General features: G+C 40.8%; 1 protein-coding gene across 1 annotated transcript in view; it reads right to left on the bottom strand.

The window, feature by feature from the left end:
• Nucleotides 1–20707, bottom strand: part of LOC102386082 (sodium/hydrogen exchanger 10-like) — a 187372-nt gene that overhangs the window by 21890 nt on the left and 144775 nt on the right. The gene's annotated exons all lie outside the window — the stretch shown is intronic.

Genomic DNA, 20707 nt, shown 5'->3' with positions numbered 1-20707 from the left:
ACCCGAGTGGGGACCCCGCGAGAGAAGCGACAGACGGGCCGGCGGGGAGCCGGCAGTGGACTCGGAGAGAGAGAGATCTCCAGAAACAAGATTCCCACAAAGAGGGAGCCACGGGCCCCGAGAGTAGGCACCCGGGGAAGTCGGTGGCCTTAAGCCTCCTGACAGGCCGGTAGCCAGGGGGAGCTCATCGGTCGGGGCTTAGGCACCCGGGTCAGAGCCTGGGCTAGGCGTGATAAAGGAGTTTGAGTTGTAGTTTCAGTATTCGTTTTCTTTTGGCTAGCTTGTAGTTGCAGTGTTGCGGAGGCCTTGGGGCCATACGGGCTAGGGTCAGCCGAGAAACCAGGAGGGGTGAGGCCCCTAGGCAGATTCCAGCCTGGGTAGCTTGAGTCCCCAGAATAAGGACCACCGGGAGATCCCGGACCTGAAACGCAGCGGGGCCGCAGGAGGAAGGCCACTAGAAGACCAGCAGCAGCAGGTGGCGATTGGCCGGGGTGTAGGGGAGGTCGGAGCCCCGTGAGTGCCCGCCGAAGGCGCAACGCCCCGGGAGGCGGCATCCACAGAGACCCCCACCACTGAAGTTACATTCAAAGGCGTGGCAGGCGAGGTTAGGGGGCCTCCCGTCACCACCCGAGGCACCTCCCGGGGCCCTTTCGTGAGCCCGTGGCCAGTGAGAACGGCCACTCAGGCTAGAGCAGCCCGAGAGCGCCTGATCGAGCGGAGGCGGGCACAGAGGGCTTAGGAAAAGATTCAAGAGATGGTAACATCTGGCAACTCTGGTGTGATTGGTGCAGAGGCTGAGTATAGGATAGGCATAACCAACTGGTATGATCTGATGGTTCTTTTTTCTACATTCTTGGTTTACAGTATTATCTACAGAGATACAGTTCTATGATGTCTGCATGGGTGGATCTAGAATTTTGAAAAGTGGGAGCAGATCGTGAAGTAGATCATCACATATAAAACAACATATACTTTTCTCCAGTTAAAATAAACTAGAAGCTTTACTAATAGGCCAGGGGCCTAGGGCTGTATTTTTCAGGTTAAGATTGAAGCAAAAAACAAATATAATTTCACTGCCATGCATCAAAAACAATCTGCAGAGCTGTGAAATAGAAGCTTCATTACCGGGAGCAGCTAACAGGCAGCAGAATTACTGAACAGAGGATAGTTTGATTGGTGGAATATCAAGACCATTAAAAAGAAATCAGGTTTGTTAACACCTGTGGAATGAAGAGTTTGGAAAGGTTCAGGTAGATTATAATGAACCATGAAGTCAATTGACTCCCTCAGCACTGCCTGACTAGAAACACATCTGCCACTGCTGGGCAGTTGGTTTCAAACTTTGGGTGGAACAGGAATCAAAGTGGGGTGCAAGTACACCCCTCCCTGGATCTGCCCTGGATATCTATCTAGAACACCACCCAAACAGAGCAGAGTTAAAGATTGTGGGTTGGGACTGATGTAAATCATGACTCTGTTTCCTTGTTTCCAATGGGTTGTTTGTTTTGCATCTTTTTATTTCCTGTTGTTCAGTGGTTTAAATATAAGTACATTTGATGTTCTGAAAGAGTAAAGGGCATATCTGCTCAAAGTTATTTCTGTACTAAAGTTTTGAGGCACTACATTTTTCTCAAGTTTTATGGAAGTGACTGTTGTAACAGGGGCACAATGTTGATTCCTAGGAATACCTCTCTGATATTTTTCCTGCTTCTTTAATACCTGTGATCTCAGTATGGCTGAATAGGTTTTTTGAGGGAAGGAAGGTAGTAATTAATGAACTGTGAGGTGCATATCTACAAGCTGCAGGCAACAGGGGGAGTGCAACAGAGCTCCACATCCAATACTCTTCTTTGATAGCTAGTTTAAGAAGAAGGGGCTCCAGACAATGCTTTGAAGTAAAGGAGGACTGAGTGATGTGAAACAACTTGTTCTTCTCAACTGAGATAAAGCTAAATGCCACCTAAAGATAAATACAGACTGACAGTAACTCTGAGAAGTATGGACTGACCTAGTCATCTCAGAGTCTATTCTTTCCACAAATGCTGGGCTATGTTGTGCCATATCGATCAATATTCAAGATAATCTCAATGCATTTATGGATTTTGAAGCATTTTGATGATTACTGTAAGCTTCTTATTGAGTGAAATTGTTGAACTTGAAAAAATGATTTAAATTTCCACCACCTTCCTGTCCCCAAGCCATACCATGGCATAGCAATTTTAATAATGAAGGTGGGAATAGTGCTGACACTGTTAAGGTTTCATCAGGATATATATTTTAACAGTAATGAAACATACCTACAAAAATTTGTCTCTTGGCTTAAAGATTCATTTTTAAAGCTTACTTCAGTTTGTGCACTGCCTCACTTTTCTGTAGTAGTTAGTGAAGAGAAAACTACTGTTTCAATTTAAAAAAGGGACCTATGATAACATTTTTCTAGTGTCTCTGATGTCCTTCATGTTCCTTTTTCACAGGTTCTATGGGCATTGAAAGAGTGAAATTAATACCTGTGATCTCTGGCTTTGTTTTAATTGAACGAATTATTGTAGAAAGTTGAAACGTCCTTTCTGTGTTTATTTTTCATAAGTATAAGTTATGAGTTGGTGTTGTAACTGACATTGGTATTTTGGCACTGTATTGGTCAATGTTGACCACAGGCCAGTCTTTTGAATAAGGTTTTCTATAATGAATGTATTTCCTGATGCGCACCTATGCATTATACTGACACTGTTGAGTCACAGCTACTTGCTTTTCTTTCATTATACTATTGTTCTGGAAACGGGTAAAAAGCCATCATTATATTCCCTAATTCTACTTCTTTTTAGAATTGCATCTTCCTTCTATTAAAGTTATTTTCCTTGACAATATTTCTATAGTAAAGCTGGAATATGTACATGGATTTTAGAGAGCACTGAAATATTAGCTCTTAAACCAGAAGCTTTGCTCTCACAGCAAAGGAGCCTCTGCAGAATGTAGGCAGAAAACTAATGTGCACAACATATTATTGGAAAACTGTCACTAGCTCAAATTTATCGTATGTGGGTAGTGCTGAGGATCAACAGTTAGAACACATCATCTTGAGTCATCCACATATGCCACGAACAGGCATTGCATTTGTGCCAGGCTCCTAACACAAAAAGCGAGTCTTCTTGTGGAAGAATAGAACTGGCTCTTCTGCAAGTTAAATTGATTGATTGACCACGAGGAAGATCACCCTCATCCCGATCTAACATGAATGGCTGTACATTTCTCTCAGGTATGGAGAACACTGAATATTCTAGTCCTCTGCTCTCTCTCGGTTCCCCCAAGGGACAGGGAGGGAGAGCACTAGCTCCCTGAAAGTCCTCCCAGGAGGGAGCTGTCAAGGGGTCCTGTAGGGACCCTGCCCTGAAAAAATCCTTGCACCCCACTAATCAGCTGATTGGGAAGTGGGGGGAGAGGGTGTTTCTGTGGGGTCAGGGGGGTCTCCCTGAACAGGTTTGCCTTGCAGGAGAATGACCCTCTGCTTCTGCCAGTCAGCTGATTGGTAGGAAGGAGGGCATTTCTCCTGTGGGGGGAACCCTCCTACCATGGCAGAATTCCCTTGCCTCGCCCTCACTGCTCCAGGTTGACCCAGAACAGCGTGGGGCAAAGCAGAGTGTCATAAAATGGCAGCAAGGCTTTCTGAGCTTTGCCACCATGGCAGAATGCCTCTGTCACACCTTGCATTGATTTGAGTAAGTCTGGGGCAGGGTAGGGAGAGAGAGGCTGCTGTGCTGCATGGTAAAGCTCCAAGAGCCTTGCTGCCACAGCAGAATGCCCCTCCACTCCACTACTTTCTGTGGGTCTGCCCAAGGGAAGGCAAGGAAAGGGGGCTATTCTCATATGGCAGGAACTGGGAGGGGTCTCACCATGGGAGAATGACTCCACCTCCTGCCAACCAGCTGACTGGCACAAGGTGGAGGGTGGGGGGAGGGGATTCTCACAAAGCTGGAACCCTTTTTGGGATGACTGTGGCAGCTGCTGCTTTTTATCAGCTGTCAACTGCCAATTCACAGCTTGCCTCCTTCCCAAGCAAGGGACAGGGAAGGTTGTCAATTAATAGCCTCTCCTAAGGTTGGGAGTTACCCAGGCAGTAGCCCCCTAGTGTCCCCTGGCTGGAGAGCTCACCTGTGAAGCTCTCTAGCCACAGGGCTGGAAAACTTGTATGCTCCAGCTCCTGGGCTATTCTGCTGGTAGAAATGAACACCTGTCTATGACCATAGTCTTAGGTCAAGTTGCCTGTAAACCCTGTCTTGCAACACAGTCCTTGTTCTTTTGCATGCACACCTTTGACTTGCTCTGGGTAATCATCTTGGCTTAAGCCACACTGTCAATATTTTATTCTGAATAACTTCTTAGTTACTGCTTCTCCAAAGGAACAGTGGTGCTGGCCACTGGGTCAGATCAATCATGCGCAGATAACACCAGCCTGAAGAGGATCAAAGGCAAAGTTTGAGCCCCAGCTGTGCACAGAGAACTATAACCTTTTGATGCCCCCAGGGAAAAGGCACTGTTCTCTAAATACATTCGGGGCATCAGGAGGATAAACACTAGAGAGAAAGAAGAGCTATTGAACTAAAAGACAATGTTGGCACAAGAACAAATGGGTATGAACTGGGCATGAATAACTATAACCTGGAATTAAATGAATTTTTCAAAAAAGCAGATCAATAAGAGTCTGAAAAAGCTTTTTATAATGAGAATACTCAGAAGAAAAAAAATCATAGCTACTTTTGAGATGGAGTTTAGGATTACTTGCCACAGCAGGGAACTATAAAGAATAAAAATCTCATTGTCAAATTCTCCACAGACATATGCTGCCTGTTGCAACTTTGCAACTTCATTGTAATAAATGAATTAGCATTTGCTTATGCTAGCCATGCGTTTTGTCTTAAAAGCATTTCTGAATCACAGTAAAGGAAGACAGCAGAAACAATCAAGAGATAAATAACAGTAAAGTCCCAGTTTGGATAAAAAATAATAATGTCCCACATTAGATCAAAAGTAAAAAAAAAGCCTTTTTACTTTCATCTTTAAGGAAAAAATATTAAAAGAAAATGCTGAAATCTCATTTTACCTTAGTCTTTTCCATGGCTCTGATAAACTTGCAATTACAGGAGTGGAGAGCTGTCTTGGTCAGGCATAAAAACAATTATATGTTCTTCAACCACAAGATCTGCTAGAGATTTTCACGTGTCTTATGAATATGGTTATTTTTTATCTTAATAATTCCCATTCTATTTCTTTTCTTTTGAATAGTTCAATTTCTTTCTAAATTTTTTTAAAAGGCAACACAGAACTTTAAGTCCTAAAAGCCAGAGGATCCCATGATCACAAGAATTTAACTACTTAACCATCTGATAACTAATATGACTAAGTATGTATCATCAAGTTTCAAAGTTAAGGATTCTTCACTTACAAAATGCTCTTCTAAATAAGGGACTGTTAAATTGACCATATCAATTCATCCTGAATGCAATAAGAGGTGTGAAAAATAGTCTATGGCCCCTGATACGTTACACTTAAGATGTGATTAACTGGTTAATCACATCATAAGTAGTGACCTGACCACAGGCTCATTCAATTAATGGCACAATATAAGTAGGAATAAGCAATTAAGTTATTACACAACATATATGCAATAACTCTGTGGCTGGTTCCTATCACACCTTTAATTTAACATGTGGCCAGTGCTCCTCACCTCCAGAGCACACTTGTGTGTGCTCCATAGGCTGGAAGCACTGGTCAGTTGATCAGGACTCCCAGCTGGGGGAGCACAATGAGCTCCCCCAGCTCAGAGCCCAGATCAGCTGATAGACCTCCTAGCCACAGAAGCACATGGTGCCTCCCTGTGACTGGAAGCTCTGTCAGCTGATTGGAGCTTTCAGCTGCAAAAGCCCATAGTGTGCCCTTCGGGCTGGGAGCTCCGATCAACTGACGTGGCAGCCAACCAAAGAAATGACACTAGGCATTTGATCCTGGGTTCCCCCTGCACCAGCAATGTGTCATGATGGGATCTGATGCTCCATACCACAATCATACCTCCTGCCATGCAAATACAACATGGCAGGAAGTATGATTTTTCAGGATGGTGCATCAGATCCCATTGCATCTTCTTTTTAATGTTGGTCAGTGGCCTATAAAGGTAACTAGGGTCAAAGACTGGTAATTATTATTATTATTATTTTTTTTTATAAATCAAGAAAACGTGAATTGAATTGCACCTGTAAACCAAATGGAAGCCAGTGGAGACTCCAATAGTGATCACAAGAAAGGAAAAGAGGCACTACATTCTGCATCGAAGCTATCTACACATATAATTCCAAGTAAAGTATTTTGGAGTAACAGAAAATGGACATGAAAAGTGACACAGCAGAATCTATACTTTTTAGGAAAAATAAAAACATGAAGTTTTTGAAGAGCCCTGATGGGAAAACACAATCTTGGTTACTGCTGTTGTCTGGCCACTCACAAAGAGCCAAGGGTTTGACACTGGAACTATAAAAGTGAACTATATAAAATCAATAAAAAAAAATATAACAGCCATGCATCAGAGACTACATTTTGTTGCTAAAACATTTCATTTAGTAGATCTTAAGATAAAACACTTTTGATCTGTAGAAGTGTGTTTGTATACTAGTCATAGACACGGTAGCATTAAAGATGATTTATTTTTTCTTTCTAACAGCTAGTGTCACATGTGTTAGATGAGAGATTAATAGCACTACAGCTGCTACTCTTGCTGAGGGAAATGAGTCCCAAAGCAATCTGCTTTATCACTCCTGTGTTTTTCATATACTGCATGTCTACTGGGAGAAGAGTTGTTTTGAAAGAGAAGCTTGATTGTTTTAGAATCATACGTTTCTTCAATAAGGAAAAGTTATTCAGAAATTAGTAATCTTTGCAGGCCACATCTTAAAATATTTTAGACTGAAGATTTGAGTTTGCTTACACTTTATACACCTACTATATTGCCTTAGTATAGTAACTGCTGAAAATATATGTACGGGGACTGGCACTAATATGTGAACAACTGATTTTTTCATGACATTTGGACATACCAAGCATAAAAGCTGTACTTTTACATTATTGCTTATATCATGATGACTTTCCTGCCTACTTTGTGTACTGAGATACTGAACAATGTTTAGGGTTTTGGAGGGAACCTGTCTACAAGTGGTGGTTTGGCATAGGAATAATTCATGTGGATGGGAGACATGAAGGAAACCAAGATTAGGGATTTTTAAATCACTTTTTATATGAGAGTGATAGAACCTTAAAAAAGGAGGATGTTTCTGAATAGTGCTATGTTTTTTATTTCTTGTGGATGGCAAAGTTTAAGAATTAACTTCTTGATAGCCTAGAATCTTCAGTATCTCAAAAAATTAAATCTCTGACGGAAAAAAGGTTCAATTAATGAATCTCTCTATCTGTTGCTATTTCACACATAGATCAATCTATTAAATAACAACGTCGTGCATCTGAGAGCATAAAGATAAACTGAATAATATTTCTGGATAACCTTATGGTGTTCATAGAAAGGGTCCTAATTCTTTAAGGCATGAATATGGGAAAGTAGGAAAAACCAAGGGACAATCACAGATATGACTGACCAAGCAAATACTCTCTCAATAGTAATTATAATACCTGATGATATCTAGACAAAAAATACAGTTGGTCAGATCCTCCAGTATAATGGAAAACTGGATCATCATGTACCTTGGGGAAAATCCTAGGCCTAGTGAAATTAATGGCTAAACTTTCAATGACTTCATTGGGACCAGGATTTTTCAACCAAAATGTCTCAGTAAATTTGGAATGAATACAGTTTGTCATCTAATGTTTCTTCTCATCCAGAAAATAAAATTAAAAACACAGGTAAACTAAAAACAATGAGGAAATATTTTTTTCCCTGAAATTAGCTAACTTTAAAAGATTCTGTCCTTAGATTAAACGGCCTAAACAACTGTGGTCATTAAAGCCCCATGGCACCTTATTCCAAAACTAGGGTGGAAGCATTTGCATAATATTGAAATTCCAGTCTAGATAATTATATTCTACCTTCTTGATTTCCCTTGGCAGTCTCCTTTGTATATATTATGTGCTATCTGTTAAGAAAAACTGAGAGATAATGGTACGTGCTTGTAAACAGGTGCTGTGTGTCAAAACACAGGTAGCAGAGTTTTAAGGATAGAAGAAGTAATACCAGTACTTATATTTAAAAGTTTTTTGGGATTAAGGACACTTTATAAATATGCCATTACATATTTGTTAAGTGTATTTCCTTACATGTATATTTTAATGAAATTACTCTTCCAAAGTTTTTATTGATTTTTTTTAAAAGCAGGAAGCTACAGAAGTTATTCTTTTTAAAACTAATCAAAACTCTTAATCCATCACTTCTCTCACTCCCCTACTTGTAAATAAATAAATTATGCATAATTCTACATCTAATGAAAAAGTGTCCTATTCATAAGTAATAGCTACAAATATATACATTTCTACCACATTTACTCAAATCTAAGACAAAATCCACACCCTATTCAGCATGGGAGGGGAGAGGCTCATCTTACATCCAAGTATTAATGAATTTAAGAGGACCCTCCAATAACTAGATTATAAACATGGAAAATTAAAACAAATTTAGAATTTTCCGTGTCTAGAATCTAATAATTGGGGAATCATCTTAAATTCAGGGTTGTCTTGGATTTGGGAAATATGGCACTTAGAAAGAAGCTGGTAATGGATACTAATATTTCTGACAGCTTGTCTTCACTGCTAACAATGCTGTTATTTTTACGTCAAGATAACTTTCATGAGCTACTCTGTGATAAAAACACAATGAAAAAGAAACATGTTCAATTTTACTACAAGTTAAAATTGCTAAGACCTATGACAATGTCAGACAGCTTCTCAGATCAAGTAAAATTGAATGTGTTCAAAGTCCTGGGCACTGATCCTGGCAGAAAGCTAACAGCAGTTGAGCTGCCAGACCAGCTGCTGGCAGCTCAGCCAATGACGCTACTCCATGCATTACTGCCACCCAGAGCACTCAGGCATCCAGTTATACCTCTGTATTGCCAGGACTGGCTAGTACATGGATGGAAGATCATGTGGCAGTTTGGATACTGAAGGCACAAGCCAAGGAGTTGTGGTTTAATTAGCACATAGAAACCAAATAAGTGGAAATACTTTATTTAGGCAAACTGTTGTTGCATAAAAAAAAGTTGTGGGGGAAACAATTCAGTGAGGTCAGCCCTGACTGGGGTTGACCTTGGTACATTTGGTTCATAGTAAAACAAAACAGACTTACTATCATTTTTTTCCCCATAGGATATCTAATAACATGTATTCGTTATTTTACCAAATCCATGAAAACTTCAGCTTTTTCAGCACTGAAACTCTTTGGGCAAGGTACCATGTAAATATGGACCACAAGTTTGATGATGCTATTAGCCAATACAGCAATCAGAAACCAAGAGAAGGGAATAGTCTAATTCAGTGGTTCTGAAGCATGGGTACATGTACCCCTAGGGGGTACATGAAGCCTCATCAGGGGGTACGTGCAATATATTTCATACATTGTCCAGTACAGGTCGAACGGCCTAAAAATAAATTTCCCATTGAAAGGGGGTACGTGAAGTCTCACTCTGAGACCAAGGGGTACATCGACTGAAAAAGGTTCAGAACCGCTGGTCTAATTGAAAGGAGATGAAGAGGATGCGGAAAGATCACAGCTCTATTTAACAGTGTAACAGCTTTTTCTTTAAGCTGCATTAAGTTTTGTTTATATTCATAAAAGAGAACACATCAAGATCTTTAAAAGATTTTGATGAGAATCCAGATGAAAATAAAGACACGTTCAATAAGGACAATCTCAACTATTTACAAATGCATGCATCTAAATAACTTTTCAGTAAAGTAAGGGATTACAATCAGGGCAAGCAATTTTTGAATATACACAAGCTAATGATCAAAAGGAAGTATCAAGTAATGAAAATGATAGTGGCTTATGCACCAGCAAAGAAAACTTGTACAAGAAAAAAAACAGATGTAAATGATTATTACTTAAGTCAGAAACATCTAACAAACACTTGAGAGACTACTGGTATGTTATAGAAAAAGGATCCTGGCCTTAAAAAAACATTTTTGTATAGTTTTGCAAAAGATACAAAAAGAAATTGAGAAAAATTGTTATTTGGTACTTACTATTCTTTACTGTAAATGAAAAGAACTTTTAGGGGAAAACACTTTGCATGTTTACACTAATTCTGTTACTTTGCTAATACAAAATATTCAGTCCTTTACATTTCCCCATTCTGGCAAACTGGTTTTATAAAAAGGAATTTTTAAAAACATGTTTCTGTATATGTTCTATTTGCTTCAAAGTTTACATTGCCAAGAGAGTTTTGGAGTAGATTTCAAAACTAATTTTTCTACACTTTAATAATAGTAGGCACAGTTGGGGAACTATTTTTTCATGCTAGGTACGCTGTAGAAGACACTTTAAAATTTTTCATTATAGTATATTCAGTCAATTTTACAGCTTACCTGCCCCATAATTTCCTTAAACAAACAAACAGAAAACATAAGCCACCTTCTTACCTGAGATTTCAAATTTATTCTTTATAATAGAAGGTGTGTGTTTGACAGGATTTGTGTTAATCAGACAACGTATTTCAATAGGAAAGCTTTTGTGGGGGGGGAGGAAGAGGTTTTTATTCTTTGAAAGTTCAAATGAATAAAGTAGAATAAGGGATGGGTCTTTTTTTGTTTTTTATAAATAGAGGCACTGAAAAAATATCATGGAGTTTTTTGTTTGTTTGTTTTTTCCCAATAAGAAGCATGCAAAAGATTACTTTAATGTTACCATATAATGCTGCAACAAGAGGATGTTTAAGAGTAGCGTTAAAAGCCCTTGACCCTGAGAATTCCTTATCCTCACTAACTAGCAGTAGTGGGTACTGAAAGCAAGTATAAGACTGGGCTTTTGGCAGCTCTTTACCTTGGATCAGCTGGGATTGATGCAATGAAACCACATCCCACCAGCCTATTTTATCATATCCTCCACTCATCGTGGAATCCCAGGAACTGAAAGGGGCTTTACAAGGGTTTTACCTACTGGAACACTTCACTCTTCACCAGACAGCAGCTAAAAGCAGTACTCATTGCATCCACGTCCACTTCAGCCTCCTGAGATTGCTGTAATTTCCAAACTATTAACTTGAACTTTGCACACTGATCTGCTGTTTCTTCTAATCTACTCCTTTCTCTCTCCTACGTCCCCATTACCTCAAATACCATTGATGGATCCAGGATTGCGGTGATGGGAGTGCAGCCACACCCCCTTGGGGAGAAGCATCTCAGTAAAGAGACTCATTGTACATGTGCCACACAGCTGAAGGGACTGTTGCCACAGCCCCTCACTGCAATGCTGGATGCCAGCAAACTCTCAGCATGTGTTGTGAGCTCTGAATTTAACAGCATAGGGTCTGCCCAGAGTCCCTCCCTGCTTTCAAGCAGCTCCAGATCCTGCTGTTCTTTGCTCTATCCCTCCCTTCTCCCCTTTCCCCCTGCTGAATTCAGCTGCTGGGAAAGGAGGAGACAAGCCAAGCAGCAGTGTGGAACCTCCAAAGCTGAGCAAAAGCAGAGGCTGCATGTTGCTGGCTGCTCCACCTCTCCTTTTCCCTAAGCAAGGGCTTCAGGCAGGCCCTGTGTCCACCAGCTGTTGAGGCCACAGAGCTCAGGGCATATGCAGGACTAGAAGGAGGAGCTGTGCTGAAGTGCTGGTGAGCTCTGAGAGCTCATTGCACATCCAGTGCACGGCCAAAGGAGGGTGCAATCATGCCACTTCACCCCTTCTGGATTTGCCCCTGTCAGATCCCAAGCCAACATTCTTGGCTCATCGTATTTCTTGCTATCTTGCCTCACCATTTACTTACTATAGCCTTTCACTCCTTGGACACCTCCTTCCTCCCAAATTTGCATGGCACAAAAATAATTATTATCATCATTCTGAAACATTTCAACTGTATATGGATACAGCCCAAAAACTACAAGAAGAAAAAGAAAAGGAGATCCATAGTAAACCAAAGTGAACTCATGGTCTTGAATCTGTACCTGTTCTACTTTTGCTTTTGTCTTTGCTCATCATGCCACATCTATCCAGAATACAACTTTATTGTGTATAGGCAGTCCTCAATTTACAACATTTTGAGTTACAACATTTCGCACTTACAATGTTTATAAATTGACACCCTGGTTCAACTTTATGATGTCAGTTTCAATGCTTGACCCGATGCCATGCCATGCCAGTGAGCAAGTTTGCTACATCGGTCATCTTCCTGGAGAACACCTGTCCAAACTTCTTTGGACACTTTCTTTAAAAAAGCAGACAAGACTCCAGAAAAACCTGCAGCCAAGGCTCCTGAGAAGACTCCAGCCAAGAACCCTTCAAAAAGTGCCTTTCAAAAAGTCCAGCAAAGTCACTTCAAAGAAGTCCTTCCAAATCAATATGATTGCTATTTACAATATAAATATATTAATGCAGCTATATTACTCATCTATAATCGATCAAGTACAAAATTCTGGGGTAAGTTTGGTGAAAATAGGGTATCGGGCCATGGTTCAGGAACAATCCCCCATTTATAACATTGTTTCTTATGAGAAAATTGGTTCCGAGTTACAACGTTTCGACTCAAGATGCGGTTTTCAGGAACCAATTGTGTCGTAAGTCCGAGGACTGCCTGTGTCTGTAAAGCACCTATCTGACTTCTGGTTTATATAAATATACCTAATATCTGAATACATAGTAGTTCTTCAAATATAAGATTCACTTAAATATATATATATATTTCTTAAAAAATATTGTGCATTTACATTTTAATAAAAAAAGTTATGTCTACCATAGATGCGTCTTTGTTGAGCATTTGGATTTTTTCTTAGATTGAGAGTCAAAAAAGTTGAATGAGTTTTAAATTCAAAGTCTACTTATATTCTAATGAATATAGTATACACATTAGCTAGTTAGGATGATCTGATTCCTATGACAATAGTTAATTTTTTTACCAATGTACTCATCTACTGACAACTATCTTTTTGAAAAATATTTTATGAAAGGGAAGGTATGGAAAGACTGAAAGAATTACCAATTTTCAAGGAAGGAAGGAAGTCTGGCAGTAGTTCTGTAAATTTAACTTGTAGCTCTAGTTAAATAATGAAACAAATATCAAGAGGAAAATAGAAAATAATTTTTATATTCGTCTCAAAGTGCTTGATGATGTATTCAGTGTTAAGCGCATGCTTATGTCCCATTAAAATCAAATATCGAGTAAAAAGCCTCTAGTTAAGTATCTCCTCTTTAAAAATCCTGCCTTACGTTTCTGAAAGAAGTTCATGGGACAGCTCACATTGGGCGTGTCTATATGTGCATTTATGCTGGCTTAAATAAACTGTGCAGTAAATTACTGAGCAATAAGTGGGACTAAACCGGCACCTACACATGCAGGCATTAAAGCACATTAACACTCTGTGTGAACCGAGTTGGGACTAAAATTAGTCCCAAGTCAGTCCACACATACAGTGTTACTGCACAGTAAGGTGTCTACACATGCATTACCACGCAGTAACTAATCGCGTGTAAATTTGATAGCTGCATAATGCAGGTATCAAATTTACACTCAAGTCAGCGTAAACTGCCATATTTACTGCACACTATGGGCACACATGTATAGATGCACACCTGTACTGCACAGAAATTACGCATGTGTAGATGCACCCATTATAATGTAAAACACTTCACTTCTGGTTAGATTAAGCCAACCAGATTCAGTAGCATTTATTTAAAAAGAAATAAAAGCTGTCTGAGCAATAAAATACTGTTCCTGGAAAATTGTTCTTTTTACATGAGGACAAATGGAATAGTAACAAGACAGAGCTGAATACACCTTGCTTATAGTTTAGCTAGTTTGCAGACAAATAGAAGTTTTTAGTATTTAGTGCTTTCAAAGATTCTATGAATTAGTACCAAGTTAAAAAAATGTTTTGAAAAGGAACTCCAATGTTTTATAATGCTTTCAAATAGCCCACAAAAATTCATGGTTGACACAAATCACATTTTTAAAGTTTTAAATTTACAGAAGTCTACTATAAATAACTTTTAAACACCTTTAAATATTGAAATAGTTTGGAGTCTATGAAAATTTCCCTAAATATCCCATACATTCTTCAAATAGTAAGTAATAAGGAAATAAAAATGCAAATAGAATAAGCAAACTAACCATAAATATAAATAAAATGAGTAAACTTCATTTTTAGGGCTATGAAGATCATTTTCTTATGTGGGCTATAGAGAGATAATTGACAGAAAAAAATACAATGTTCTTTGAAGATATGTTAACAATTTCTGAAATGCAAGAGTAAGATTTCTGTGGTGACAGAAATCACTGAAAAGAAAATGATTTGGCCATTTCCAGCATTTGAGCTACAGATCAGAAAAAGCAAAAATGTACCTTCAAAGAGCAAATTTTATGCAATGTTAAAAAACCCCAGTAATTATTAGTATAGGTTGCAATGTGCTAAAACTAAAGCATGAATTAGATATTATATAAGCACTGTGAAGTAATTTATTAATAGATAAAAGATAAATGCTTCGATATAGTTTATGTAATTAGATATTTAATATACTTGTTAAGCTAATCTCTTCAATCAAGCATTAAAACTCATTTGCTATACAGATGAAACACATTTTAAGCATAAGTTGTACTGTGCAACTTTCTAACTGGTCATTAATGCAGAAAATTATCAGGCCAAAAAGGGTCCTCAATTTTTCAACTGTTTTCATTCTAAAGCTTTACCATTTCTCCTGGAAGAGCTCTAATATTCTCTTTCCTTTCTTTGTCTTCAATATATTTACACTAGTGTTCCTAATTAGCTATGGAGTAAAGTGTCACTATCTACATGTGTGATGGTATTAGGCTGCAATAAACTAATTAACACTGGGACAGTACTAGCTTACGGTGTAATAATGACTGCGATTAAATGCAAGTGTAGACACTGACCATGGAAGTGAATGGTACCCGGTCAGCCCTGCCAGTAGGGGCCACACTTACAGCACCCTCATACCCCAGCCAGCCCCTCCACTGTCTAATACTGCCACCCAGAGCCCAGGACAGAGCAGGGCAGGAGCAGCCCTAGCATAAACTGCTCTGTCCTAGCTTAAGCTGCTGCTGTCCTAGGTGCATGTGGAGATGCTGTGCCCAGGAGTAGTTTACTCCCACTCAAACTGCTCTACAATTTACTGCTTCAAATTAATTGCATGTGTAGACATAGCCAGTAAAGTCCATAGTAGTCTTTTTACTAGGGCTGCATATTTGACTGGTCAAATAAAATTTGGTCAATTTATTGGTCAAATACTCAAGAATTGTAAGAAATTGCCAATAGGTCCAAATAATACACAGAAGAAGCACAATTTTTCCATTAAGAAATATGTAAAAAAAAATCATATTTCTCTCAGGAAAACTACAAAAAAGTGTAATTTAAAAAAAAAATTGCTATAATCTGTGACTGGTAAAAAATATGCAGTTAATTGACTGGTCAATCGACCAGCTTGCCAACCCTACTTTTTACTGATTTTACTGGGCATGGAACAAGCCTTGAGAGAAATGTATGTCATCTCTTGCACTTGAAGATCAAAAAGCTACCCTTATAATCTGCACAGTTCCTGTAAAATAATAGATCAAACATTCTAAAACTATTTCTCAACCTGCTTCCCCTATTAGGAAAGGAAATGTTTGAACCGCCTGAGATCAGTTCCAGAGAGTATCTGTTGAAACCAAACTCTCCAGTCAAAAAATAAGATACTACCTAATATATAATTAGTGACAATTAGCAAATCGCTAGTAGATGATTTGCAAACACATTGGTATATTATTATTTGATCAAATCCAGCACCTGAAACCTAAAGCAATTTAAATTAAAGTGTGAAAATAATCTTTTAGATGTGCCTTTTTTCCAGCAGTCCTCCCTGCTTTTTAGATTTCTGTGTGGTAGCCAGTTAAGGCCCAGCTTCACTTCAGGCCTAAATTTCCATGTCAGGACAACTGGATCCCATAATGCACTTGGAACCAATCACAGTCCCACCTGCAGATGAATAAATCTCCTAGACTCCTCCTTTATCTTGTCTTCCTGCTGCTGCTTGCTGTGAACTTCTCCACTTGTTGGTGTTTACCATGGGCCTCTGGTAGCAACAGAATATTTTCTAGACCACAACGGGGACTTAATTTATCAATTATCAACAGGGACTTTCGGGACTACAGCTAAGCATAATTATATGTTCTATTTGGCGGAGTTTGAGAAATTATTGATCTCTCTCTTCCACCAGGAAAGCTGTTCAGAAGAGTTGATGGCAGGTTCCCTCCCATGCTAGCAAGATCTTCAGAGCATCCAAGAACAAAAACCTCAGAATTTGGGCTTCCATTTTAAAACACATAGAATCATAGGCCCTACACACTTTAAAATTTGTAGCACTACCAAGAAAAGATAATTATGGGGTGTGCACAAGTGCAAAGTTCTCTGGCTGGTGTGTGACAAAGGCATGTTCTCCCATCACGAGATGGTAAGCGGCATGAATGATGCATGCCCCCGGAGGCTGGGGGGGGCATGGTGACTGCCTGCAGGCAGTGGAGGCATGGTGGCAGTGAGTGGGGAGTTCCCCCAGGTGGCCGCAGCGGTGTTGGCAGGGAGGGCCAGCACTGATCAGTGGTCAGTGACCACCCACAGACACTGCTGGCAGCATCAGTAGTGGCCAGCAGCGATTGCCGACTGCCCACAGACACCTCTGGTGGTGTTGGTGGTGACAGGGCGGGGGGTTGGTGGCAAGCGGCGACCACCTGCAGGCACCACCAGCAGCGCCTCTCTCAGGGGTGCACCGCCAATATCAAGGGATGCATGTGCACCTGCGTGCACCCCCTACGCATCGCCAATGGTAAGGTGTTGCTCCTTAGCTGGATCTGTCCTTACTGCCTGATCAGTCCTTGCTGTCACTGGAGCCCCATCACCACTGTCACTCAGAGGCAATGGCTGACAGAGCTGCCTGGAAGGTGGTGCCTGCAAGGGTCCATAGCAGCTTACCTGTAATATGGGAGCAAGTACTCTCCCCCTCATCTCTTCCTTACAGAGCAGAGCACTATGGGATACTGGGAGCCTCTCAGATCTGTACATGTTAAATTTGTCATAAAAAAGCTTGTTGCAACAAAAAAGTTGCTGTCTAAAACAGCAACATTTTTACCACTAATCTTCCATTTTTGTTTTGGATTGGCCAATTTTTTAGCACAACAAACAGCATGAATATGTGGAGTTGGCTTTTTGTCATAGTAAAACAGCATACATAACACGACAAATGTAATGTTCGTCTAGGGACACTGTATCATAGAACAGTTGGGTTGAAATGGACCTCAGAAGGTCACCTAGTCTAATCCCCTGCTAAAGGTGGGACCATCCCTGACTAAACCAATCCCAGTCAAGTGTCTGTTCTTAAAAATGTCCAAAAATAGAGATTCTGCAGCCTTTCTGGATAGCCTATTCTGATGCTTAACCACACTCATAGTGATAAAGTTCTTCCTAATATCCAGCCTAAATTTATCTTATTGCAATTTAAGACCATTACTCCTTGTCCTGTCCTCTGCTGCCACTGAGAATAATAACGCATCTCCATCCCCTATATAACCATCTTTCAGGTATTTGAAGACAGTTACCAAATCCCTCCTCAGTCTTTTCTTCTCTAAATAATCATAATTCTTTCAGCCTTTCCTCAGACATCATGTTTCCTAGACCTCTAATTACTTTGTTGCTGTCTGCTGGATTCTTTCTGATTTATCCAGATCTTTCTTGAAGTCCAGGGCCCAAAACTGGACACAGTACTCCAGGTTAGGTCTCACCAGTGGCAAACAGAGTGGAAGGATCACGTCCCTTGATTTGCAAGTGACACTCCTATTAATATGTTAATGGTTAGTATGCTAATAGCCTTTTTTGCAACACTGTTGACTCGTATTCATCTTGTGGTCCACTATAGCCCCCAGGTCCTTTTTGAGTACTGCAGCCTAGTAAGGCCTTCCCCAATCTGTATTCATGCATACAATTGTTCCATCCCAAGTGTAGAACTTTGCACTTGTCTTTGCTGAATATCATCCAATTGATATTTGGACCACTTTTCCAGTTTTTATCAAGGTCTTTCTCAATCCTAGCTCTACCCTTCATTGTCTGTGACTGCACCCAACTTGGTGTCATCTGCAAATCTGTTAAGTGTACACTGCAACCTGCATTTGCTGTTACATAGTGTTAAAGAGCTACCCTTGTTAACAATATAAGACTAACCCCTCTTGCTCCCCCACCCCAATCCATCAAATATGAAGAAAAATAGAAAAACCTTTAATACAACTGAGAGAGCTGAAAAAGAAACAGAGCCAGGAGCACAGCGGTTCCGGAGCAGTTGCTCACTGCACTTAAAAGAGCCTGGCGGGGACCCACATGGGGCAGAGGCGGAGACAGGAGCGGAGAGAGGTGTCTCCTATGGAGGAGAGAGCAGAAAAGGTGATGCGGAGCCAGGGAGCACGGGGAATTTGGTCCAGTATGTAGGGGGAGGCTGGACAAAGACAGGAAGCAAGGAAGCAGTGGAGGATTCATTGGAGAAGAAATAGAAGCAAGAGGAAAGGAGAAACTGTGAGAAGCCGAAGGGGGCGGATGTTCAAAAAACAAAGGGAAAGGACAAGAGAATAAACAACGAAAAGTAAACAAATGAACGCATCGGGAGTCTTGGGTTTTAGCCGTTATATCGGTGGTGTTAGAAACTATCCTTAGAGAGGTTTAAAAAAAAAAAAATTGAAAAAATATTTTTTTTGTAAAAACTGTTATGAGTGTAAAGGAACGTGAAAATTAATTAAACCCCCCCCCCCCCATAGTTCGACTGCACTCAAATGTGGTTTGAGTGATATTCTTAATTCGGGTGCCAGACAAGTGAACCACTGCCAAAATCTGCAAGGGACTGCCAGTGACCTATTGCGGAAGTAATACGTCCTGACTAGTATCATCAAAATTAAAGAAGACATGGCAGATGAGAGTCAGAACCGATGCAAGAAGTCAGAGGCAAGGCAGTTAGTGCAACCGTCACAGTGGTGCATTGGCCAGGAACTGAACAACGGCCACAGCAAGACAGATAACATGGACATGCAACCCGGCACCATGGGTGGCCCTGAGCCACTTCAACAGACCCTGCATTTGGTGGACCAGCTACTCCAGCAGCAACAACAGCAAGTGGCTCGTCAGATCGCACTCGAAGAAAAATGGCTCCAACAACAAGCCCGGACCCAGAGAAACCAAGTCAAATTAAAAGTTCCAAAAATAACACCCCAGGATGACCCAGAAGCATTCTTAAAGAGCTTTGAGAGAGCTGCATTATCTTCAGGCTTAGATGGGAGCTGATGGGCGGGTCAACTGGGCGTGCTCCTGATAGGAAAAGCACAAGCTGCGTACCGAGCTATGCCACGGAGTGAAGCAACTGATTATGACAAGGTGAAGAAAGAAATTATGTACCGATTGGATATCAATCCAGAAAGGTATCAGCAAGCATTCTGTATGAGAAAGAAGAATGAAGATAGATCTCACTGGATCTTGCTTCAACACTTGGCAGACCTGCTAGAAAAGTGGTTGAAACCACAAGAAGTGTCTAAAGTAGAATTATGTGACCAGATTTTACCGGAACAGTTCCTTTTAGATCTTGATGAGAGTACGCAAAGGTAGGTGTGTTGCCACTGTCCAAAGTCTTCAGCCAAAGCTCTACGGCTTGCAGAGGACTTTGACAGTGCACAGGGAGAAAGATATCGAGAGTGCGGTCCAAAGGGAATACCGAACTCTACAACATGAGAAATGGAACCGAAAGAAGCTCAGGAGGGAAGAAGACCCATGATCGTGTGTTTCCAATGCGGTCGAATGGGACACGTGGCCCGAGAGTGTACCAGCTTCCCGTGTCAGATGCCGTGGATGAGAGAGCCAGCATTTGACAGCCGGATGCCCAGGAATGAGTCCAGGGACAGTGGAACAGTAGATGTAATGGACTGTAGCATCGGGAAGGTCGACTGCGATGGCCCGAGAGGAAAACTCATGGTGTGGACCCGTGTTGGGAGAAAAAAGATATAGGCCACTGTGGATACTGGATGTGCATAGACCCTGATTAGGGCTAAAGCGGCCCCTCACAGGTGGACCCCTAAGGCAGATGTAGTATGAATGGTTTGTATGCATGGACAACGTGCAACGTATCCAAGAAGAAGATATCTGGTGGAAGTACTCGGCAAGGCAAGAGAAATGCCCGTGGGTCTAGCCAAGGACCTCCCTTACCCGATGATATTGGGCCATGATTAGGCTGAAATTTATCACGTATTAGACATCATAAGAGCGCAGGAGGGTCTGATAGGTGAAGAGGAAGAAACCCCACAGGATATAGGCCGATTTGATATGGAGAGTCTATTGAGTAGCGCCCAGTTCAGAGAGGCACAAGAGGGAGAAGATCTGTTCCAGTCTACCATCCAGTTGGAGTTAGCCAAGTGAGATGAGCAGGTTGTCGTGAATCAGAGCAGCCGCCGGCAGCCGCCTGACTCCCACACCGGAGCGTTTAGATTTAGAGCTCCGCAGGGGG

This window comes from Alligator sinensis, unplaced genomic scaffold, assembly GCF_000455745.1.
Source record: "Alligator sinensis unplaced genomic scaffold, ASM45574v1 scaffold907_1, whole genome shotgun sequence".
Classification (NCBI taxonomy): Eukaryota; Metazoa; Chordata; order Crocodylia; family Alligatoridae; genus Alligator; species Alligator sinensis.
This window is presented reverse-complemented; position numbering and strand designations above follow the sequence as displayed.